Genomic DNA, 25,095 nt, shown 5'->3' on the forward strand with positions numbered 1-25,095 from the left:
ACACACACAGGCGCACACACACACAGGCGCACACACACACAGGCGCACACACACACAGGCGCACACACACAGACACACACACACATACACACTAATCAGTCTGTACTGAAGGACTGTCAATTATGGGGCATGATGGTATCTACCTGATCACATCTCTGTTATTCCCAGTCCCTGTCTTCCTTTCTCTTCATCTTTCTCTTCTTTTGCTGCTTCTATTAGAAGTCATTCACTAAACTCATACTGATTTCTAGCTCCCTTATAACATAATTTACAATACTTGCTTTATTTTTATTTTAAATCAAAGCATTTCAAATGATTTTGTATTATTTTCTGCTTTAATAATGTTGACTGCCCAGACTATAGTAATATAAGTAACTACGAAGGCAGAGAAGATATCCTGACCAATAATATATTAAAAACAACATAAAGGAGATAGTCTTGATAATGATTATAATGTTAAAAATGTTGACTTATTTTAAGTGCTACATGGGGCGGCATATGGCAGCTTCTATCTGTAATCATGACTCGTTGGATCTAAGCAGGATTGTGAGTTTGTAACCAGCTATAAAGTAAGAGTCTTTGAAACAAAAATGACTGTTCAGTAAGTCAATGTACATGGTACTGGTGTTAGTGTCCTATAGACCAGTCTGATGGAATTCATGGTGCATGTGCACATCTACACATGCTTCAATATCTTTTTGTTTGTTTTGCTTTTACAGAAATGTGCTGTTTAACCTACATTTATTACAAAGAGTCTCACAAAAAGAAAATATCTCAAAAAGGATGCCAGGCTAACAACCTCTACCTGGAGAACTGGGGGAAGACAGGGCAATGGAAGTTTTTCTGCTTGCCCAAGACCAGTGGGAAGATATAGACAGAACCAATCTAAAAATGGCTGGTATTATCCAAGCCTGAAAACCGGTCATGGAACATTGAGTCACCCCCTTTTAGAAAGCATAATCAGGGCCTCTTGACAGACCTGCTAAGTAGGCTTGGCAGTTCAGGTTTTTGTCTTCTGGAAGTTTTCTTTCCACTTACAATATCAATGTCAACATATAGCACCCTCTTCTGATACTTTAGCAGCTCTAGGAAGGTTGAAGCGGATATCGTTGGCATAACAGAAGCCTGATGCTCCAGACTTCTTTGCATGGTGCAGGCCCCCAGCCCAGTTCACAGCGATGTTTGTCTGCTGATTATTGAGTTTCACAGCACTTGTGACAGAGCCATCCATGGACAACTGTTGGAACTCAAACAAGTCATCAAATACTGGCCAGTCTTCCTCACCAATGATGAATCTCTGCATCTGCTTTCTGTATTTAGACATATTATCTGGGCGAATAGAACACAAGAATTTAATGTAGTCATCACTGTGGAACTTGGTCATCTCCTCAGCATTGGCTTTGTGAGAATGATAGATTCCATTTTTTCCCCCTTTTTTTTGGTGAAGATGTAGTTGAGCAGCAAATTATGAGTTATGTGGATTTGGTGAGGCTTCATTGGGTGCCCTGCTCACAATAGTAGTTTCCAACATCTTGTAATAGTAGTAGTAATAGAAAATCCCATGGAGGAAGAGAGTGCAGACCATCCTGGGACCGCAGGACAGACTGCTACTTCTGCCCATCTCTGCCCATATCCCTGGTTTAAGAGGAAACTGCATAGTGCCTCTGGACACGGGAATATAGAAACAGTCAGCTCCATGTTCTCCTGGCTGCTTCTTCTCCCTCTTCCCATTTGTCAAAAGGTTTTAGAGGGAGGAGGAGATAAAGCCAGGCAGAGAAGCCTCAGAGAGAACATGGAGGCTGATATTAAGATTCCTCTCTGCTGAGGAAGAGAGCTGAACCCTCAGAAGTGTGGACACTCCTGAGAAGTCAGAGGAGGCTACCCTCTGCTCACATTCCAGACCCAAGAGGGAATCTCCTAGTGCCAACTTTGCCCTCTGGGTGCAAGGACCTACAAGCATTCAGGGGCAGGACCCTTTGATTTCTGCCCGTACCTAGAGCTGGAAGACAGTCTCCAGGAGCACCTACACACCTGAGAGCAGAGGGAAGATCTACTTTTCTGCTACCAAGTGACCTGCCTGGTAGATTCAGGACATACAGAGGCAGAAGTCCTGTGGATCAGGGCACTTCCTGTTTCTGGCTCTGCCCAGAAGTGAACTGATGCCATCCCACAGTTCCCTGCACCCAAATCCTATGGGGAAGAGAGCTGAACACCCAGGAGTGCAGACATCCTGAGACCACAGGACAGACTGCCACTTCTGCACACCTCTGCCTGCATCCTTAGTCCAAGGGAAAACAGCATAGTGCCTCTGGACACAGAGATGTAAGAACAGTCAGCTGCTGGTACCCATGGATCTGGCCTGCACTCAGGACCGAACTGAACTGGCCAAACAGCTCCCTGCACCCAAATCCCATGGGGGAGAGAGCTGGACCCTCAGAAGTGTGGACACTCCTGAGAAGTCAGAGGAGACTACCCTCTGCCCACATTCTAGACCCAAGAGGGAATCGCCTAGTGCCAACTTTGCCCTCTCAGAAGATGGAAAGATCTCTCATGGGCATGGATTGGCAGAATTAATATAGTAAAGATGACCATTTTGCCAAAAGCAATCTACAGATTCAATGCAATCCCTACCAAAATTCCTACTCAATTCTTTATAGAGAAAGAAAGCAATTTGCAAATTCATTTGGAATAACAAAAAACCCAGGATAGCGAAAACTATACTCAACAATAAAAGAACTTCTGGGGGAATCACCATCCCTGACTTCAAGCATTATTACAGAGCAATATTCATAAAAACTATATGGTATTGGTACAGAGACAGGCAGGTAGATCAGTGGAACAGAATTGAAGACCCAGAAATGAACCCACACACCTATGGTCACTTGATCTTTGACAAAGGAGCTAAAACCATCCAATGGAAGAAAGATAGCATTTTCAGCAAATGGTGCTGGTTCAACTGGAGGTCAGCATGTAGAAGAATGCAGATTGGATTCATTCTTATCATCCTATACAAAGCTTAAGTCCAAGTGGATCAAGGACCTCCACATCAAACTAGATACACTCAGACTAATAGAAGAAAAAGTGGGGAAGAGTCTTGAACACATGGGCACTGGGGAAAATTTCCTGAACAAAAACACCAATGGCTCATGCTCTAAGATCAAGAATTGACAAATGGGACCTCATAAAACTGCAAAGCCTCTGTAAGGCAAAAGACACTGTCATTAGAACAAAACAGCAACCAACAGATTGTGAAAAGATCTTTACCAATCCTACAACTGATAGAGGGCTAATATCCAAAATATACAAAGAACTCAAGAAGTTAGACTCCAGAGAGCCAAATAACCCTATTAAAAATGGGGTACAGAGCTAAACAAAACATTCTCAGCTGAGGAATATTGAATGGCCAAAAAGCACCTAAAGAAATGTTCAACATCTTTAGTCATTAGGGAAATGCAAATCAAAACAACCCTGAGATTCCACCTCACACCAGTGAGAATGGCTAAGATCAAAAACTCAGGTGACAGCAAGCAGATGCTGGCAAGGATGTGGAGAAAGAACACTCCTCCATTGTTGGTGGGATTGCAGACTGGTACAACCACTCTGGAAATCAGTCTGCAGGTTCCTCAGAAAATTGGACATTTCACTACCTGAGGACCCAGCTATACCTCTCTTGGGCATATACCCAAAAGATGCCCCAACATACAACAAAGACACATGCTCCACTATGTTCATAGCAGCCTTATTTATAATAGCCAGAAGCTGGAAAGAACCCAGATGCCCTTCAACAGAGGAATGGATACAGAAAATGTGGTACATCTACACAATGGAATATTACTCAGCTATGAAAAACAGTGACTTCGTGAAATTCATAGGCTAATGGAATGAACTAGAAAATATCATCCTGAGTGAGGTAATCCAATCACTGAAAAACACACTTGGTATGCACTCATTGATAAGTAGATATTAGCCTAAAAGCTCGAATTACCCAAGATGCAATCCACAGAGCACAGGAAGCTCAAGAAGGAGGATGACCAAAATGTGGATGCTCCCACTCCTTAAAAGGGAAAATATCCATAGGAAGGGGATATGGAAGCAAAGTTTAGAGCAGTGACAGAAGGAATAGCTGTTCAGAGCCTGTCCCACATGTGGCCCATATATATAGAGCCACCAAAACTAGATAAGATTGATGAAGCTAAAAAAATGCATGCTGAAAGGGACTGGATATAGATCTCTCCTGAGAGACACATCCAGAGCATGTCCAATACAGAGGTCAATGCTAGCAGCAAACCACTGAACTGAGAACAGTAGCCCCTTGTGGGGGAATTAGAGGAAGGATTGAAAAAGTTGAAGGAGCTTGCAACCCCATAAGAACAACAATGCCAACCAACCAGAGCTTCCAGGGACCAATCCACTACTGAAAGACTATACATGTACTGACCCAGGGCTCCAACTGCATATGTAGCAGAGAATAGCCTTGTTGGGGCACCAGTGGAAGGGGAAGCCCTTGGTCCTGCCAAGGTTGGACCTCCAGTGCAGGGGAATATGGGGAGGGCAGTAAGGGGGATGGATGGGGAGAATACCCATATGGGGGAGGGGATGGGAATGGGGGCTTATGGACAGGAAGCTGGGAAAGGGAATAACAAATGTTCATAAAAATAATTCCTCCCTGCACATTTACAGGTTGTTATGAATATTCTTAAGGGATGGATGTGTTCAGAGTTTTGTTTGTCTAGATGAGCAAATTATATCTTATCAATTGGATCAGAGGTTATTGTGTTGTGTGTTCTTTCATGTGGCAATTTAAGTTTAAGAGGATTTGTGGTGGTGGAGACACTGGAATTGGGATGTGTATGTTTGGCATGGTGGCAACCTCTCTTGGGGACTAGATAGGTAGAGAGATTGTTGCCAAGCTCAGAGAGAAGCCTTCAGCAGTGTGATATGGAATGGACCAGAGTGGGTGGGAGACTTTGACTGAGATGAAAATATATACCAGACATCTTGGGGCACTGTGGTACCAGATCTTGTGCGGGGGGTGGGGTGGGGTGGGAAAGACAACATTTTATTTCTTATAATTTTATAGCAACAGATAAAGAATTTTTATTACCAATACAAGTGTAATGATCTTAGCTCAGAAGAATTGAAAAATGTAATGAGACCTAGTGAAGACATACTAATTATAAATATGTATGAAGGAAAGGAGACTCAACTTCAGAGGCTTGCCCTATAAAAGATTTCAGTCAACAACAGGGCATGATATCACGCGATTATTTGTCTCAGTCATTATTTGTGAAGGCTTGATGTTTGCAGCATGAGGACTGCTTTTGCATACATTTCTTAGGACATGCCCCTATCATTAGTGAAATGAGTGTATCTGTTAGCAATTCCTCTAGGCTCTGCCCAACAGTTACCAAGCCATATCTTGTATTTCTGCCCACTCCTCTTCTCACTCCCCATTCTCCTCCTCCTCTCCCTTTTCCTCTCCTTCCACTTCTTCCTCCCCCTCCTCTTCTTCCCACTCTTTCCCTCTCTCCCTCCTGAGTACTGGAAACAGAGCCAGGCATGTTGGCACACACCTTACTCCTGGTCCTTGAAAGCAGGCAGGAGAATAAAGGTCATCTTTGGCTACGTAGTAAGTTACTGGCCGGATCTGAAGATATTAGACCTTCTCTCAAACCAGAGAACAAAGCAAACGGCAATAACAACAGTAAATGTATCTCGGCCAACTTCCCCATATATAAAGAGTGGCTGTTTGTATAGCAGACTGAAATGATAAAATACAACTACTAATAAAAAACAATGAAAAATAAAGTAGTTAAAAAAAAAACCAAAAAACTAATGCTGCAGCAAAGGAAAGTGCCTGGAGACGGAACTGATAGAAGTGCAGAAACCAGGAGAAGAGAATTCGAGCTCTCTAGAGGGGAATCTAACCACTGTGAAGGCCTGCTCTGACCAGAGACGAGTCATGGCATTCAGAATCTTGGCAGACTGCTAGAGTTGGCAGGCTATCCTGAAAGGTGTGCTCGAAACAACTTGATATAATTTCTGAAAGCAGACTGGGGTGGGAGGGTAGTGGTTCTTGTAGCTGGCGGGGCCTTTGTTTGGCTGAAGACCCAATCTATAATAGCAGGGTGGAGAGAGGAGCTGTGTGTTTTTTTTTTTTTTTCAAGCACTCCTACTCAGTGCCAGATAAAGCTGAATGGATGAGAGCAGACCTGTCCACGAGGGATTTTCCTGAGGTGTGTGCTGTAAAACCTCCTTCCCACCTTCACTGTGAAAACCCCTGCAATGTTTATATTCTCGCCAAGGTTTTGCATGGAAGGATTCTGGAAAACATCAATGGCGAGCTGGGTTCATAAATCCTGGCACCAACAGACAAGGGCCAAACATCAAGCCAGCTGTATGACTTGGTCCTTCTCCTTTAAACTAAGGCTATTTGAAATATGAGTTATCTTGGGAAAGTCCTTGCTATACTTTTGACCAACATTCTAGTGACCTACACAAATGACAGGCTTCCCGATTTCAATAAAGGCAAATGTAATAGGAAAGGCAAAGACGATTCAAGAACCAAAGACCACAAGCCAGCAAGCATAAAGGAACTATCCAACTCTATAAAAGCAACAAACACTAGAGAAAGGGAAGTCATGTAATTCTCCAATGACAGCAAAAGTGAGAGAAAAATCACTTCCTTTAATTAGATAGAGGGCAATGATCCTGTGCTGCTAGGAGAAGCAAGGCAGAGTTTTCTTTATTTAAAAATCCAAATAAGCATTAGCATTGCTTGAAAAATCACAATTCTCAGAATTTACTCTAAAAATAGTCAGGTACTCCTATAAGAAATATACCACAAAGAACTTTGATTGTCGAATGGCTTAGCTTGATAAGGGCTGGGGAGAGCTCAGCGTGAGGCAGTGGCTAAATGATTTATGGTCTAAGCACATTAAAGAGTGCTATGCATTGTCAGTGATGGTGTGGCTGACAAGTTAGTTGTTTGCTAAGATGGACAGGTTCTTAGGATCTGTCAAGTTTTACAAATGCAACCTATTAACAATGCATATTTCTGACACTGGTTTCCTAAGATTTCTGTGTATCTGCCTCAGACACAGAGAACATAATCCCATGGACCAATTTCTTACCTGTAGCTTCAGATTCTGAACATACATGTGTATATTCAACATGTAGTCAGTACGTGTGTATAAGTTTAGGAGGTGGAACTGTGGCAAATTATAACAATGTCTGTACTGTATGTACCTATTCTTTAAAGGAGAGATGACTAACTTTGGTGAGGATGATGATGATGATGACAATAATAATGAAAAGGTGAGCCTGAAAACATAATGATCTCACTTTACTTCCCATAATTTGGAACCTTTCATATTTAAGATGTGGCAGTCGGCTTCCCCGAAACCCTTAGGGACCTGCCTTTCCTTGTAGCTTTTGGAATGAAAAGCTGTGGGGAAGGAAGATTCACTCCTTCCTGGGAGCCTCAGGTGTATTTACAAGTAAGAGCACATTTGTTTTGGCATCAGTTCTGACGAAGTCTCAGAAGGGAATTTCAGTGTGTGATTCTGAGAAGTAACAAAGGAATGGAGAAAGAGCTGGAGGAAAGCTGCTGGGAACATGTGCACATAAACACTCAGATCGAGTGCACAGAGACACACTCAGACAGGGCACATAGACACACACAGACGGAGTGCACATAAACACACTCAGATCGAGTGCACATAAACACACTCAGACAGGGCACAGAGGCACACTCAGACGGAGGGCACAGAAACACACTCAGACAGAGTGCTTATCACACTCAGAGGGAGTGCACATAAACACTCAGACAGTGTGCACATAAACACACTCAGATGGAGGGCACAGAAACACACTCAGACGGAGGGCACAGAGGCACACTCAGACGGAGTGCCAAAAATGGGCCAGAATGCAAGCCCAGAGGTGGTCAAATCACCTTTGTTGCTCTTTCTACATGTCTGACAAGCTGACTTATTTTTAAAATTTTTATTTTGGAAGCATGTGTGTGCGGGGCAGGGGGAAATGTGAATGCTAAAATATGGGTGTGGAGATCAGAGGACAAGTTATAGGAGTCAGTTCTTTCCCTCTACCATGTGGGTGTCAGGGATCGAACTTGGGTTCTCAGGCGTGGGCAGGCATTCTCTGTGGCAGGCACCTTTACCCATTGAGCTCCTTCGCTCACCAGCCTGAGGTACTCTTACATGTAAACCTGAGTAAAGTGCAACTCTTTAAAATACCCTTCCATCATGTGGCTGTCTCTAGAGATGAACAAATACTCTTACAGTTTCAGGGAGTGAGAAACACAGATTAAGTACATTAGTCAGATAGAGTGATGTCCAACCAGAAATTTGCTGTGCTGGAGAATTGTGCGTGTGTGAGTGTGAGTGTATGTGTGTGTGTGTGTGTGTGTGTGTGTGTGTGTGTGTGTGCTGTGTGCGTGTGGAAGCCAGAGGCAAACATTGGGCATCATTTCTTAGGTTCTATATACCTTGTTTTGTTTTGTTTTGTTTTGTTTTGTTTTGTTTTGTTTTTGAGTCAGACTGTCTCTCTTGCCTGGAACTCTTACTGGATAAGGCTGGCTGTCCTTTCATTGAGATCTTCTTTCAAAGACCTGCCAATCTTTGACTCCCCAAGCATCACAAGATTATACAAGGTTACAGGCACAAGCTACCAGGCCCAGATTTTTACCTTGGTTTCTGGGGACAGAATTTGGATCCTCATGCTTGCAAGCACATAGTCTACCAACTAAGCTATCCTTTGAGCCTAATTAAAACATCTTTTAAGGAACAGAAAGTTATAGTTAGTCTAGAAAGAGAAACCGATTGAGTTTGAACTGTGGATTAGAGAAAGGAGAAACGAATCCTGCTGAGAACAAACCTTATCAGCAGGCGAGTCTGTAGGTGTACTTTGACCGGCTGGCTGATTACACCAGGAAGTAATATAACCTGCCCTGTGCATGTATGTGCAAGCAGTGACTGGGTAAAGTGACTCTGACACATGCACACTTGCTCAGACAGTCTTGGTAGCAGTGACTCTGAACTGCCGGTGACTTTGCCTACATTTGGATTTGATAGTGAATAATAGAGCCATTCGTTACTTTAAAAAGAAATATTAAAACAACCTACTTGAATGGGTGAGATAGAGCAAGAAATTTACCAAAATGCTTTCTCGATAGGCTCTGAGAGCTCAATAGTGAGAGGAAGTGATTGGGCAGATGGAGAGGGAGGATGGTACCTTCTGTTATCTATGCTTTTGACCACTAATTAAAAAAAAATTGCTGGTTATCCCAAAGAGCTTAATATTTTACCATATTTTTCATGCTTGAAATTCCTTATCACATATGTCTTCTTCATTTCCTGTAGAGGGAGGAAGGGATAGAACTGAGAGATAAACTAGACGGTGAGAGCGGCTTAGTGGCCATAGAATCCCTTTCCTTCTTTGGGTGTATGATTGCTGTTTGGGAAATAACAATGTATGACACATAACTAGGACAAAGGCATCACTGCTTAGCACTTCACCAAGGGCAACCCCGGACCAGCATCGTCACAACTCCTATGAAGAGATGCTAGAGGGTTTGCTGTGAAAAATATGCCAAACACATGGACTTTCTTACTCTTATTGTTTTATTCTTTTGTCTATGTTTGGAAGACTTGAGTTTTAATTTGATTCTGGGCCTTCTGAAATTCCAAAGTGAATCGTGTGTGTGTGTGTGTGTGTGTGTGTGTGTGTGTGTGTGTGTGTGTGTGTGTGTGTGTGTTGGTACTTGTGTTCACATAGGGAACTCATCAATTAACTTTAGGACCCATCAACCATGTTTTCTGAGATAGGGTCTCTCTTTGGCACCTGCAACTTCCTGATTTAGTTAGATTCACTGGCAACTTAGCTTAGGGATTCTCCTGTGTCTGTCTTTTGAGAAGACTGGTATTACAAGAATACATTATCAGCAACTGTGGGTGCTGGGGACCAGACTTATGTCCTTACACTTTCACAACATGTCCCTTATAGACCTAACCAATCCACCGGCCCCACCACAGTAACTCTGATCCTCTATAACCGAGGAACATAAATAACTTCGTTATGATTTGAGAAAGTTACTGTAAAAGGTTACTAGCTAAAAATGTAAAGAGATGTATACCACAAAAGAGATGATATTGACTTAAGTGGGACCCCTAACCAGAAAGTAAGATAACCCCAGAGTAAAAAGATATAAAGGAGTGAGTGCAGCAGAGAAAACATGAGCAACAGAAAACCTGAAACTGATCCATACAAATATGGTTCTAGAGGTCACTAGGTTTCTCCGATGAGGGAGAAACGTGTAGAATTGTCACCTGTTGTAGAAGTTACACTCTGTCCTGATCCTTTCCATAGAGCATCAGAAGGCTGAATCAGAAGTTGAGATGTTGTCATTCTCTACACAGAAACTTAGATCCTGGATAGAACAGCAAATCCCAACCACTCATGCCCAGAGAACTAATCTCACGACAGTGAGCCTTGCCTGGAAAGTAGTCACCTGTGTTCTGGGGTGGGTCTTGGCTTGCCCATCTGGTGACAACCACACTGTCGACCTACTTTTGTTCCCTCTGCCAGACAGAAAGGATTGCAACACATTTTAAGACCAATGTTAAAAAAAAATTCCTGCAGTTATCCACTTGATCTTAAAAATGAAATATTTTCAAATTGCAGAGTTAAACAACCTTGCCAACTTAAACAAAACCATAAACAATTAAGAGTTCAATTGGCAAGGGACTAATTTATTATAATACTTTTCTAAGTGGTCAACAAGTTATTTTCTTGGAGTAGACCAAACCTGGGCTTTTGCCAAGGAAGAAAGAAATCCATTCCTTCTTAAACATTTGGTTTGCCTTCTGTGAGCAGAAAGCCCTGCTTGGGTGGGAAACATTGTATTCAGTTTCAACTCTCTTGTGCAGTTACTTCCATACTTTGACACAAATAATTTAACCTTTCAGACATTCAGGTCATCTGTCTGTAAAGTGGGGGTGATAGTACATCACTAGTACCTCTGGTTATGATTTAATGTTTCAGTTTGTGAGTAAAGGCCTTTATCAGTTGCTGCGTATGATGCTGATGTGAGACCTGGCAGCCATCTTGTTTTCTTGGAGCAGAAGCTCATCCTGAGGCATGATGGGAAGGAGATATGGTCTCACTTCAGCTGTATTCACTTTTAACTAGGTCTGTGAGTCTGGATTAGAGATAAAGAAGGGGATTTTGAACTGGAAGTTCTGTTACTCTTTCAATAGGAAGAAAAATGAAATTCCAGGAAACAAATTCAAGTTTTCTCCCATGGGGCAAGAGTCTCCGTGTCTAAAAGTTGGGGAAAGCCACTAAGTATAAAGATATTTCTCACATCTGCCTCTTTATCTAGACCTGCATTTTCTAATACTTTACCCATAGTGACCTGTGCTTAATGAAGTCTAGAAATATGGCTGGTCAAACTGAGGTAATAAGGTAACTTGGTGGTAAGATACCTTTCTAGAATGTGTGGCCTTGGGTATCATAGTATACTCCTCCCTAAATATACCACACACACACACACACACACACACACACACACACACACACACACACACACACGGGGTAGGAGGGATAACAGATAAACACACATGAAAGATTCTGAAAACAATGGTCACTCTGCCCATGTAAAAAGAAAATAACTTGTTAGTTTTTCTTATGGAGAGTCAAGGAATAATAGTATGTTGGGTCTATTTCATTATATAAAATACATTGTTGGGCTGGAGAGATGGCTCAGTGTTTAAGAGCACTGACTGCTCTTCCAGAGGTCCTAAGTTCAAATCCCAGCAACCACATGGTGGCTCACAACCCTCTGTAATGAGATCTGATTCCCTCTTCTGGTGCTTCTGAAGACAGCTACTGTGTACTCATATATAATAGATAAATAAGTCTTTAAAAAATTTTAAAAAATAAAATCCATTGTTGAAATAAATTTAATCTGTTTCTTTTTACATTTTATATAAAGTTAGTATAAATTTATAATTTTACATTTTGTTATATTTTGCATTTCCTCTCTTTTAGCTTTTTGTTGTTTCTTTGTGAATTTCATACCGTGATCCCAATCCCACTCATCTTCCCCTCCCCTTGTACTTGTCCTCCACCCTTGCAACCTCCCCTGCAACAGAGAAATCCTGTTGTGAAAACTGTATTGTGTCACAGTGTGTCCCATGGTACACCCTTTTGTCCACACTTCTTTGCTTGCAAATGTTCATTGCAATGACTCATTGGTCGGATATGAGGCTTTGACTTCTACTCTATCGATACAGGAAGCTCGCTGGGACTCTCTCAGATATCCTGTTGTTGCTCAGTGTGGTGGAGGTCCCGTGGTTTTGGATCTGTAGGAAGAGCCCCTTCGTGCACTCCAGCAGTTCATCGATGTGGTAGATGTTAGGGTTGGGCCAATTCAAAGGCCTGGATCTGAGCCTGAGGTATCTGAGCTGCTTACCTTCCTTGCTCTCCTGCTGTTGAACTCTGGAGCTGGGTCACCAACAACTCCACCCCAACCCTCCATTCTGGGGCCAGCTCTACCCTGCTGCTTAGGTGAGGAGCTTGGCCTGTTCTCCAAAACCCTACAACAGATGGGAGGCGAAGGGGGCGTAGCAGCGACAGCTCTCTTGCTCTTAAGACCTCAGAGCCAGGTCTCCCACTGGCTACAGATGCTGAGAGGCAAGGGGAGAGGAGGGTGTCTCCCTTGTTCATGCCACTCCACGGGAGATGAATGGCACTGCCAACTCTCCCACTGTCGCCCTTAGGCTGGTTCACCTGCAACTCTAGCACTGTGCTAATTTAGCACATGGAATACTGCTGTGTTAGGGGCACTGTCGGCTCTCTGGCTCTCATGTTCCCAGGGCCAGCTATCCCACGATGATCAAGTAAGGAGTAGGGCCAATTCTGCACAGCCCTCAAACATCAATTTGTCCCTGGGCAGGAGCCCAGCCTAGGGACACTCACTTGGCCTTTGGTAGACGGCAACAAACTCCTTCTGCTGCAGGGCCACGGACCCAGATGTGATTCCCAGTGGCAGCACAAGTCAGGAACCCACCATGGTCTCCGGTGGCATCACTGTTCCACATCAGGCCGTTCCTCACTACCCTTTAATCTCCAGTTCTGCCTCTCTTTACCGTGCCCACATCCTTCTGTTTCTCTTTCTCTTCCATTTCTCCACCTCTTACTTGCTCCTCTTAGTGGTACAGGAGTCTCGGAGTGTCTGATCGTCTCAGAGGGCGTCTCAGGAGTGCTATGCTCTGACCGCACCAGGCAGGGGCTATCTCAAGAATGGGCTGTTTCCCCAGGTCTGCGAGGTGCCACACTGGCGCTCATCCCAGGCTCCCCCATGTCTAGGCCTCGTGGCACTGGTGGTCTGGGGGTCCTCTTGGGCTAGCTCCTCACCCCAACCTGCAGGAGTGGCCCCATGTGAGGGTCGCCTGTCTCGGGTTCACTCCGACCAAGGTGCCCACCGTCCCAGTGGGGTTTTCCTAGAGTCTGTCTTGATTCCCTTCCTGCACGCTGGACTGGTCGTCAGGCTCACATTTGCCGGGGAGTTAGGCATTCACAGCTGGGAACACTGAACATAGGTGAAGCCTTTTTCCTCTCTGTCGCCTACTGACACACATGTGACAGAATAGCTGCACCTGCGATGCCTCTCGGGACAGGGCTTTGTGTCTTGTTTTTTTTTTTTTTTTTAAACAACAAACAAACAAAAACAAACAAAAAAGGCCCAGGGTCTTTCTGTGTTGCCCTGACTGGCCTGGAGCTCACAGAGATCTGCCTGCCTCTGCCTCCTTAGTGCTGGGATTCCAAGTGGATGCTGTTGCGTTCAGTTAATATTTTGTATTTCTATGACACAACATTTGGGTTGTCTGGAAAGATCTGAGTCCTCATAGCTCTTTGTGGTTTCCTGTGGTTTCAGCCATGTCATGTGAGCAGAACTCATGGTTTCTCTGCACGAAGCCCTGGTTTATGTCTAGCGGACACCATTTTGTCTTCTGTTAAAAACTTCTCATTCGGGGGAGCAGGGAATGAAATATGGGCAAAATATATACACATATGAAAGTGTCCCAATGAAGCCCACTCTGAATAATTAATACGTAAACATAATACACAATAATCATAATGAAAAAAGACAACCCTCTCAAAAGAAGTGGTTTCTGCAACAATGGGAATGTGCGGCATTTTCCTAATGACCCACTGAGCTTTTCACTTTATTACCCTCCTTTGTCCCTCTCTAAGTAGAGACAGGACTCTTTCTTTCAAAGGAAAACAGTGGCTCAGACAGCTAAGGAATAGAGGCTCTAAAGACAAACCATGACTAATCTTTGCTAGGGTTAAGGAAGGTATAGGTCAAAATCTAGACGTGTGGTCCTCAACCTTCCTAATGCTACTACCGCCCTTTGATACACTTCCTCATGTCGTGGTGACCTCCAACTATAAAATTATTTTCGGTGCTACTTCATAAGTAATTTTGCTGCTGTTATGAATCATATTGTAATGTAAATATCTGATGTGCAGGATATCTAATACGCCACCCTCCAAAGTCTTCCTACTGGCTTAGTGGGAATGTGCATACCCCTAATCTGTGATTACCTACAGTCCACCTTGATCTAAAACATTAAAATTACTCCAGGAATAATAAAAAAAATACTCCAGAAATTAATTTTAAACGTTTAATTTGTTTCTTTTTGAACAAGGTATCATGTAGTACAGGTAGGCCTTGAATTCCCAATCCCCCCTACTCCATAGTGCAAGAATTCTAGGTGTGCACCACCCTGCCAGGCTTAAAACACAAATTGTTGTTTTTTTTTTTTTTAAAAAGCAACTTTTGAGTGGACAAATTCTTCCCTGAGGAGGTCCTAGCTAACAAACTCACGACCAAAACAAACTCTTCTCTCGCTTTTGTCATCTCTTGAGCAACAAAGTCAAAACCCCGTGTGCAATTAGAGAATAAACAACCAGAAAAGTGCAAAAATCAACCATCAGCGCCCCAGATCCAGAGTGAAAGCTCAGCAGGGAGACGGAACAGCTCTGGGGTGGGGCAGTGATCGCTCAGCAGGCTGCAGCTCCGCAAATTCCCAGAGTCCCCAGAGCCTCAGCCCATCTGAACGGAGGGCTGGGGGATGGGCTGGGTTGGCTGCAGGGATCAAAGAGAAACTGGGGGGAAACAGGCCCGGGACTGTCTGCTCTCTGAGCAAAGATAATAGCATCCTCGCTGTGGTGAGAATGAACACACAGAGCAAGGTTTAAAAACACAATGAGCTCAGAGCTGGTCGGATTCCTTTATCCCACGCCTCAAACTCATCAGGCTTGTCCTCAATTCAGAATCACTCTATATTGAATTACGGGGTGAGAGAAATTAAAGGGCAAACCACAGAGTGTTTTTCAGAGCGCGGGGGGGGGGGCTTGCCACATCGTCGTATGAAGGAGTCAATTTAGTGGGCTGAGAGTCGCATTTAAAACGTGGAGAAAAAAAAGGGGGGGGGAGGGAAGGCAGGCAGGCAGGCAGGCAGGTGACATTCTTATTAGGGCATTAAGCGTTACTGTAACATCTTGCTTTGTGGTGTGGTGTGTGTGTGTGTGTGTGTGTGTGTGTGTGTGTGTGTGTGTGTGTGTGTGTGTTATCTTATATAGCATCGGGGAACATTGAAACATTGATGTACTCTCTCCAGGTCTTCCGTCCTAGGAGAGACAAGGCTTTCAGAAACCGACTTTATCAGCTCCACTGTTACCTCCCAAGGAAGACGTCCCCCCACCCCCCTTACGTTGCTACGTGTAATAATGTCAGGTGTGGTGGCGCTTTATCGCAACGAAACAATTCTAAAAGAAAAGGTGGGGAGGAGGGTTTCCAGAGTCACACTGCTCTCTCTCAGAAGCTGTTTGTCAGAAACAATGAGTAGCCTCCCTCCTGGACCACTAATTAACCAGAGGGGGAGGGGAGGGAGAGGAGGAGGGGGAGAGGGAGAGGGAGGGACGGCAGAGGAGGAGGGGGAGAGAAGAAAAAGAGAAGAGACGAGAGAAGAGGATAATAGTGTGCCTCCGATGCAAAGCTACCACTCTGCCACTATTCATTAGTGATTCAGACTCTGGGGAAGTCTGCTAGGACACTGCGGGTGGGAGTGCGGGGGATAGAAGGGCGAGCAGATTCATCCAAAGCCTTTCTCTTCCGACACCCAGTTCCGCCAGGGTCAGCTCGCCTTCTTTGGTTTTTCTCTTATAGTTTTGAGTCCAATTAGGTTTTATAATTCGTCTTCTGATTTCCAAAGCAGATGGGTGAGAATGGATAAGGGACCAGGCGAGAGAGAGCTTCTTCCACCCAACATATTTAACTACTATTGTGTGGGCGACCTGGTTATTGTTTCTGCATCTCCAGGAATTGAGAATAAAACTAAAACTCGCTAGATACACGGAGATCTTAACGGTACATGGTTTTCTTTTTGCAGTCTGGAAGGCAAGGGGGAGGGGTTTCCTTATGGAAATTCTAGTCAAGGGTAGCAACCAAAGGCAAATCTCTTCCCTGCCCTACACACAAGAAAAGTGATCTAAGGGTTTACTGTGGTGTGACCACTAAAAAAAAAAAAAAATAGCATTTAAAAACGAGTAAACTTACTTATCACCCCAAGAAATCAAAGTGAAGCATTGGAAACCTAAGCCCTAGGAAATCCTGCGGTTCAGATAACGGGACCAGGGCAACAGCCCTATTGCTTTCAGGCAGCCTGGCTTAACCTTGAGGGAAACCTTTCCTTGGGGTTCAGCTCAAAGCGGAAGATGTAATGTGCACAGACCGACCGAGAGAGCACTTGCAGATCTTGTGCAATGCCATCTAAATTAGCTGAGTCAGCATATTATCGTGAGGGGGGAGAGCACTTTCTCCCCTTCTGTGGGACATTGGTCTCAAAAGCTGCTGAAGGTCTGGCTGCTGTTGAGAGCATGGCTTCTATCTAGTTACTATCTTAGGAGCTCAGTTTCTCCAGACGAGGAAATGTGTGCCACTTTCCCACCTCAAAGTTGGGGCCACCAAAGTGTTCAAGCATGCTGTACCTGGGTGGGACATTGTTGCTGAAGGATCTCAGTTTCTGAGTTTTGGTCCTTTGCTCCCCAAGCCCATCTCTGGTTCATCCGGTATAATGCCTTGGGAACCTGCTTGTCTATCTTTAGACATAAATGACTTTTTCTTTTTCTCGTGAGACTGATCCTCATATAGTACAGATTAGCATAAAAGTGGCTCTTTAAACAAAGATGATTCTTCTGCCTTTGTGCTAGGATTACAGGGATGTATGACACACCCAGGAGATCAAACACATCAAGTCAATGAAGCCAAGTAAGTGAGCTACTTCGTGACTTCTTACTTACTCCTATAGTGTATTTCTTTCCCATACCCCTCCCTTCATCATTCTCTCCTCCTCCTCCTCCTTCTCTCTCTCCCTCCCTCTCTCTCTCTCATCTCATCTCACTATGTAGCCCTAGCTGATCTTGACATTGAACACACAGAGACTCACCTGCCTCTGCCTCCAAAATGCTGTGATTAAAGGTGTATACCATCTCACCCAGATCCCCCCAGACTCAGATTCCTAATTCTTAACCTGCAAAATGAATCTTTTATGGTAGAATGATGGTTTGTTTTTGTCACACTTGACACAAGATAGCGTCACCTCGGAAGTGGGAACTGAAATTAAGGAATTGCCTACGACAGATTGGCTAGTAGTCAAGTCTATAGAGGCATTTTCTTGATTAATGGTTGATGGGGGAGGGCCTAGCCCACTGTGGGCAGTGTCACTCCCTAGGCAGGGCTTCCTGGGTTGCATAAGAAAGTGAGCAGAACAAGCTTTGGAAAACAAACCAGTAAACACCACTCCTCTATGGCCTCTGCTTCAGTTCCTCCATGTTTCTTCTGGGATTTGTACCCTTCCTTCCCTTCATAATGGTGATACAGTAAGTGCAAGGAAAATAAACCCTTTTCTCCCCCTAGTTGCGTTTGTTCAGCATTTTTATCACCAAACAGCCATCACGTTAGAATGGATGTGAATTTCAGTTTTTCAGAAAGGTGAGTATTAAGGGAGGGCTCGTGACTCAACGGTAGTGCATCTGACCTTTGAAAACTGAGTGTTAAAGATGATATTGAGAAACAGTCTAGCCACCATTTTCTTCAGCTCAAAGTGAAAGGTAGAAGTTTTAAGGTTGCCTCCTCCCCTCCCCCACTCCCAGACAAAGGTTCAGAGTAGAAGAAAAAAACCGGTTAGGCCCTGGGATTGTGTGTTCCAGGAAGCTTCTCCTAGGACCATAGAATGGGTAATTACATCGGCGGGTTCGACAACTCTCTCCCAGGAACTAGCTGACCATAAAGTTAGATTAAAATCTTAGAGAACAATCTTGAGAAGCAGGAAGCTTCTCCCAGGAACTAGCGGACCATAAAGTTAAACAATCTTGAGAAACAGGAAGCTCCTCCTTGTGATTTTTCACTGGTATTCTCGACATTTTCCAATGGCGTCCTCCCTACCCCCTTGGGTTGTGGTTTCTTCCTTTAAATTCCCCTTCTCTTAGCTACTGGTGGTCGAACTCCACTGCCCCTGCCTGGGATATGAGTCTCGACCCCAGTGCACAGGTTCCTATCGATAAACCTCATGTGATTACAGCAAGGATGGTCTTGTGTGAGTTCTTGGGGGGTCGAGTCATCCTGAGACTTGAGTGAGGGTCTCCCTGCCCCGGGGGTCTTTCAAAAGCATAATGTCAACACTAGCTTCACTCACGTCTTTTAATATGCAATTTCCCCCTCTCTCCTCTCCTTTTTTTCTCCTTTCCTCCATCCCTTTCTTCTTCTTTTCTTCTTCATTCAATCTTGCTGAATGTCTGCAGAATGCTGAACCTTTTGTTAGCACAGTCCCTTCTCCAGAACTCGTTTAATGAAAATAAATATAAAGATTAAAGCCAGTTGTTATTATAACGTTGTATGAAAGAGCTACACAGAGCCAGGCTGTAGCAGGGCAGGAGGAGCTTTTGGGAGAGAGAGGTCAGGGGTGAGAGTTTCAGGGTGTGTGGGAGTAAGTAAGCCACACACGAAGAAAGCATTAAGAACCCTGCAGACTGAGGACCACAGGAGAAGGAGCAGAAGGAAGAAAGTGATGAACAGCAGGGGACAGACTGAGACAATGGGGTCCTTCTGTTGTGTTCCTCTTTTGGAAGGTTTGACTTCTATAGGGTCAACAATATGTTTTCATAGTTGTTGGACATTATGTTTATTATGGGGTGGGTATCCTTGGGTGTATCATGTGTGTATGAATATGGGCACATGTGTGTCACAATGCATGTGTAGGGGTCACAGGCTGACTTGAAGAGTCAGTTCTCTCCTGCTACTGTGGGTACCAGGGATTCAAATCAAGACTCTTGGCTTACCCAGCAGGTTATTCACTAAACACCATTCTGGCCCTTTCTAGGGATTTTAACAGCAGAATGATATTTGCAAGTTTTTTGTTATGCTGCACTACATAAAAAGAAATTTAATCACTGTGTGTTTGTTTTATAACTCAAAGAGTAGAGTCATGACATTTATTTTGGATGGAAGTTGTCTTATATCATCAACAGCAGGATTTTTTTGTTTGTTTTGTTTTTCCTTTTCTTAAAAAATTTTTATTGGCCGTTTTATTTATTTACATTTCAGTTGTTATCCCCCTTACCGGTTTCCCCCCCTCCCCTTGCTTCAATGAGGGTACTCCCCCACTCCCACCTCAGCGCCCTAGCATTCTCCTAAGCTAGGGCATCAAGCCTTCACAGGACCAAGGGCCTCCCCTCCCAAAAATGACAGATAAGGCCATCCTCTGCTACATATGCAGCTGGAGCCATGGCTCCCTCCATGTATACTCTTTGTGTTAGCATTTTGTCTAAACTCTGCCCTGGCTTTTGCCCGGTGTGCCTGATTCACTATCAAAGGGGCTGTTTGCCCCCCTCCTCTCTCTTTTCCCTTCTTGCTTCTGCTCTCTCCCCATTCCCTCCCCTACCCTCCCCTACCCTCCACGTGCTCATGGCCAGCTTCTACTCCTCTACTTCTCTACTCTCTCTCCCTCTCTGCCTTTCTCTGCTTTTATTACCCTCTTAACTCCCCTCCCCATGCTCTGAATAAACTCTATTCTATACTATACCTCTATGTGGCTGGTCCCTCTGGGGAAGGAACGCCTCAGCATGGGCCCTCAGAGACACTCCCTTCCCCCATAACTGACTACAACTTCATGAAACATCTCCCCCCTCTCTTTATCTTTTTTATAAACACATCACTTTGGTTGGCGGTTTAGTCTCTAGGAGCTCTGGGGGTGTCTGGTTGGTTGATATTGTTGTTCTTCCTATGGGGTTGCAAACCCCTTCAGCTCCTTCAGTCCTTCTCCTAACCCCTCCATTGGGGTCCCTGTGCTCAGTCCAATGGTTGGTGGCAAGCATCTGCATCTGTATTTGTCAGGCTCTTGCAGAGTATCTCAGGAGACACCCATATATGGTTCCTGTCCGCAAGCACTTCTTGGTGTCAGCAATAGTGACTGGGTTTGGTGTCTGCATATGGGATAGATCCCCAGATGGGGCAGTCTCTGCACAGCTTTCAGCCAGGGGCCGAAGTTAGAAGAGTTAAGAGGGTAATAAAAGCAGAGAAAGGCAGAGAGGGAGAGAGAGTAGAGAAGTAGAGGAGTAGAAGCTGGCCATGAGCACGTGGAGGGTGGGGGAGGGAATGGGGAGAGATCAAAAGCAAGAAGGGAAAAGAGAGAGGAGGGGGGCAAACAGCCCCTTTGATAGTGAATGGCTAACCTCTGGATATGGTCTCTACAAGACAGGGTTTCTCTGTGTAGCTCTGACTATCCTGGATTTTGCTTTGTAAAAGAGGCTGGCCTGAAACTCAGAGATCCACCTGACTCCGCCTTCTGAATGCTGGGAGTAAAGGTGTGTGCACCATACCCACTGCAGCAGCAGTGTCTTTTCTTTCTGAGTTTTGGTTGGGGTCCTACGGCCAGATGATTTTGATTTATGCAGACACATGGTCTCAAATGGCAAATTTGAAAGTGGGTTGTCTTTAAATAACTCGAAGTCTAAAGATACTGCTTTATAAAAAAAGAGTAAAGAAAAATTTTTGTCCTTATTCTACACAAGAAGGAAGTTATAATTTGATTTAGAATGACAGGGCCAGTAGCTAAGACACAGCATGTGTAATGTTCAGAAGAAAAAGTTGCTCTGTAGCAGTTGGTGTTTAAGGTAATGTAGCAGTATAGAAGGACTCCTAATTAGCTCATTAATATCAAACAGCTTTCTTTTCCTCACTGCTGCCTGTGGACGGCTTTGGATAAAAGGTAGCTGGTCCACTTAAGAAATCCTTTACTTTTGAAATTCATGTGACCATTCAGCCCGTGCTTGGGAATTCCGCTGTGTCATCATTTCAGGTTTCTTGCCTCAGCTACAGATGAGCAGGCCAGTGTCACATGCATTCGGCAAGACTTAACTAGATCACCGGATGCAGGTGTTCTTACTGCCACCTGTTTTCTAGGTCCATACATGAATTAAGAGAAACTATACCAGTTTGGCTCAGAAATCCCCAAGGGTGCATGTATGGGAAAAGCATGGTCCCTAGCAATATCTACCTTTTGGGTATATGATTAGGATTTACTCACCACAAGAGAAAGACAACAAGAGTCCTATCACTTGTATGTCACTATGAAGCTCATGTGGAAATAGAGCTATAAACCCAGGTGGAGAATGAATTGGATTATATACAAGCCATATATATATATATATACATATATATGATTTTTTAAAATGTGGTGGTTAGGATGAGAATGGCTCCCATCAATGTTTATATATTCAAATACTTGATCCCAGCTACTTGAACTGTTTGGAAAGAAGTAGGAGGTATGGCCCTGTTGAAGGAGGCATATCATTGGTCAAAGACTTTAATGTTTTAAAAACCCATGCCATTGCTAATTAGGTCTCTGCCTTATTCTATAGAACAAGATGCAGGCTGTCAGCTACTGCTTCAATGCCGTGTCTTTCTGCCTGCTGCGATGCTCTCCACCATCATGGTCATGGACTCTAACCTCCTAAAGCCATGAACGCTTTACATGTTGCCCTGGTTATGGTGTCTTGTCATAGCAATACAAAAGACAGAGGGCTGGAGAGATGGCTCGTGACTACAAGTGTGTGTTGCCTTACAGGAGACTGGAGTTGGGTTCCCAGCATCCACTGGAGTCACAGCCACCTGTGACTGTAACTCACCTCCAGGGGGTCTGATGCCCTCTCTGGCTTCTGTAGCCATGGCGCTCAAGTGCACAGACAATAATTGCACACAAAAAATAAAAATCTTTAAAAAAAAGTGTACTATCAATTTCTCTTATTTTTGGTGACTAGTTTTATGGTTTTCAGTGTAAATACAGACTGTCGTGACCACTGAATTCAGGACACAGGTTCATTCTACTACCTTTGCTCTCTGGTCATAGTATTAAGTCTTTAGCATCTTGTGAGCTAACTTTCTCATCCCTGTGACCAGATATGAGAAGCAACTTAAGGGAAGTCTTTTAGCTCATGGCTTGAGGGAATACAGTTGACCATGTTAGGACTATTTGCGACATTTTGGTGGACCAGGAAACAAAGCTTTAGTGGGAAGTGGAGCTGTGTGACAATAAAAATCAATCTGTAAAATCAAGATAATTTCCAGAGAATACATGCTGAAAACATGGGATCATGCAACATGTAACTGGCTTTTTATACTCAACCCAACTGTTTTGAAGTTCACGCCTTTACTATAGCCATCTGTAGCTTGCTGCCTTTTGCTACTCAGCGTATCTGAGTACCCAGTGCACGCTTTGCTTAGCCAGTTATCCCTGACGTCTGAGGAGATTCCAGCTTCTGGAAATTATGAACACAGTTGCTGTGTCTCAGAGTACTAATCACAAAAGTAGGACACAATGTTTTTGCAGTGAAGAAGTGATCAAGCTTAGTATCGCTGATAACGGGATAAACCAACATCCTGAGCCTCCACGTGGCTTGCCCTAAGAAAGACACAATGTTGCTCCTGTTCTTGCCCAAGTGCATAACCTGTCTAAAAGCATGAGGAAGTGATCAGACAAACCCAAGACAGCAGCATTCTATTAATCAAGTGACCGCTACTCTATAAATAAGAAAATGCCATGGAAGACAGGGAACAGGGAACTGTTCTGGGCTGAAAACAAAACAAAACAAAAAACAAGCAATATATATATATATTCCTAAAGACATGTGGCATAACTGGCATCCAAAGGTAGTGTGAACTTACATGCAATAGACACTGTTCCCCAGGGCAGAAAGAAGGAAGTGCCCTTTGGAAAGCAGTCTTGTATCAGTGCTAATCCTCTGGATTTCAAGAAATGTGGTTGTGTAAGAGAATATAAGATAACATGTTTTTATTTTTAGAAAGTTCCTGCTGCAGTATTTAGGGAGATCTATAAACTGTTTTCAAGCAGTTGAAAAGGAAGGAAGGGAGATTAGAAAGATAAAAATGGTCAAGTTTCATGTAGGAAGAGCAGTTCATTCTTGTAACTGTTTGTAGGTTTACAACTCTCAAAACAAAAAACAAAAAAACAAAAAAGAGAAAAAACAATGTTCTCTCTGGAGATGATTTCAGTTGTGAACATTTTAAGATTGATTTAAACATTTAAAAGATAACATTGAAGTTTTTACCAACAAACATTTTCAAAAGCATTCTCTAAATTGTGCAACCATTGGAAAAACACCAGAAACTCAATTTTAGAGAGATGTACAAGTAAGATGCTGATTAAAATATGTGAGTCTACAAGTAAATATATTGTTTTGTCATATTTTATGATTCAGATAAAGAAATTTGATTTCTAAAGTGTTCATTTGAAATGCATGAGAAATATGAAAGGATTAGCTTTGCCTTTGAAAAATAATTTTTGGATAGAAATATTTCATAGATTCTTCAAATACCATAAATTATTTTGCCGGGGTTGGGGATTTAGCTCAGTGTTAGAGCACTTGCCTAGCAAGCGCAAGGCCCTGGGTTCCGTCCCCAGCTCCAAAAAAAAGAAAAGAAAAAAATTATTTTGCCTATATTCACATTTCTGTATTCATGACACAAGACATATATAAATTCCACACATTTACCCAAATATGGGTAATTACGAATATTCTGTATATGTGTTTTAATGTAAATTTGTGTTGTAAAAGCTGACAAAATGCCACCAAGTAGCATGAGAAAAGCTATTCCTGGAAGAAGATATCAAGCCCTTGCCTCTACTTGTCAGAAGCTGAACTTCTCTCATAAGTGGCACTTTTAAACAGTAGCCAGATCTTTGTGTAACTAGGCTTGTACTACTGAGTAATCACTCTCCAAATAACACTTGTTACATATGCTCACAAAGAAAAACCCGACTAAAAAAAAGTCTTATCTCTTTTAAGTCATTTTCTTGGACTCTGAAGAAGTCATTTGTACAAATATTAATTTTAAGTGTATTTTTAAGTCTCATTCTTTCTCATTATTCCTCTTATCACTTATATTTGACAATGCACGGGACCTCTCCCATGATAGAAAAGACTGAAAATGGGTAGACACACAGTCCATACGACCATATCATGTTGGGCAGACCCTGAAAGAATGTAGAGGCAAGACCGGAAGCATTTAAAGTCACAGAACCCCAACCACAAGCTCGTGATCACTCTTTTCCCATGAACCTGTTTCCAAAACAGCAAGCAATGGGTAGCCCTGAATGGGGAGAGCTGTCCGAGCCTATTCAAAGGGTGGGGCAATTAGTTTGTTTTCTCGGAGGTAAGGTTATACCAGTTAAGGGTGTGCCACCCCTGGCAAGCGTGATCTTAATATGATGGATAGGTAGATACAGCTTTTAACAGGGGAGCTTTCCCAGTGTAGGTGGACAGGACAGTCTAGAGGGCGAGCCTCAGCTCTCAGGTGATTGCAATGACATAAGCATGCTATGTTACAGGTTGGCTGTAAGGCAGAATCTGTGCTGAGGAGGCAAGGAGGTCCCCACCAAGGTAGAGGGGTGTAAGGGAGAAAAGGAAAAAATGAGGTCAAAGAAGGAA

The 25,095-nt window shown here is 43.5% G+C and overlaps 2 pseudogenes; both read right to left on the minus strand.

The window, feature by feature from the left end:
• Positions 1-960: 960 nt before the first annotated feature.
• On the minus strand, positions 961-22,315 carry LOC116898372 (annotated as a pseudogene).
• On the minus strand, positions 13,563-13,701 carry LOC116899876 (annotated as a pseudogene).
• Positions 22,316-25,095: the final 2,780 nt, after the last annotated feature.

The sequence above is a fragment of the Rattus rattus genome, chromosome 4 (assembly GCF_011064425.1).
Source record: "Rattus rattus isolate New Zealand chromosome 4, Rrattus_CSIRO_v1, whole genome shotgun sequence".
Classification (NCBI taxonomy): Eukaryota; Metazoa; Chordata; class Mammalia; order Rodentia; family Muridae; genus Rattus; species Rattus rattus.